The following is a 1,304-nucleotide window of genomic DNA, read 5'->3' on the forward strand; positions in this document are numbered from 1 at the left end:
TTCATTAGAAGCTCTGGTGATGTAATGCCTAAGGCATTTGACTGCTAGCCAGAAAGCTGGGGGTTCAAACCCACAAGCCACTCCTTGAAAGGAAGGTTGGGCAATCTACTTCCATAGTGATATCGCCTCAGAAACCCAAGGAGGGGTCACTATGAGTCGGGTCCAACTTGACGACAGTGAGTTTTGAGTTCCTTGTTTCCTTGGCTTATAGAAGATCCTAACATAGCATCTGTCTTCCCCTGTGTGTATGTCTGAGTTCAACCCACTCTTTTTATACCTCAGAAAGCAATTAGGTTTAGGACATACTCTACACTGGTATGACCTCATTAACATAAGAAAAAGTCCCTATTTCCAACTAGGATCAGATCCACAGGTATAAGGGTTAGGATTCCAACATATTTTGTGGGATACAATTCAATCTATAATATTAACTTACGGACATGGACAAGTTTCCAGGAGCAATCAGTCATGAAGCCTTGTCCACGAGGAAAAAAAGGAACATAATTACACCACTTACATTTGTGTCAACTGCTAAGCCAACACCCAGTAGAACAGGTGTCATCATTTCCTCACCAACTGGATCCCCTAAACCCACTGCCTTTGAGTTGATTCTGACTCATAGTGACCCTATAGGACAGAGTAGAACTCTTCCACAGGATTTCAAAAGCTGTAAATCTCTACGGAAAAGACAGCCACATCTTTCTTTCTTTCATTCTTTTTTTTTTCCTTTTTTTAATTTTAGTTTGGGTGAAAGTTTACAGAACATATTAGTTTTCCATTCAACAATTTATACACATTTTGTTTCACAGCATTTGCTGCAATAGCTTCAATGTAACAGCACTCTTCTACCTTCTTCCCTAGGTTTCTCACTTCCATTCATTCTTCTTTCCTTCCCCTTCCTGCCTTTGGAACTTTGTTTTGGGACAAATGCTGCCCTTTTGGTTTCATGTGGTTGACTGTATTGAGGGGTGCTTTCCTGCCTGGTGCCACTCACTTCATAGGGCTGTCTATCGTTTGGCTGAAAATTGCTATCTGGGGGTGGGTACAATGCTAGAACTGAAGGGTGTTTGATGCCCACAGTCTTTCAGGTTCCACTAGTCTCTATTAGACGAGTAAGTCTGATCTTTCTCATGTTTTCAAGTTTGTTATACTTTTTTTTTTTTGCCTCCCTCTCAATCCAGGACTTTCTATTGTGATCCTGATGAGAGCACGTGGTTGTGGTAGTCAGGTACCATTTAGTTCTTCTGGTCTCAGGGTAGTGCAGGCTGTGCCACATCTTTTTCCCACAGAGCGGCTGGTGGGTT

This window comes from Orycteropus afer, unplaced genomic scaffold (assembly GCF_000298275.1).
Source record: "Orycteropus afer afer isolate SDZICR_OR568_19922 unplaced genomic scaffold, OryAfe1.0 scaffold00005, whole genome shotgun sequence".
NCBI lineage: Eukaryota > Metazoa > Chordata > Mammalia > Tubulidentata > Orycteropodidae > Orycteropus > Orycteropus afer.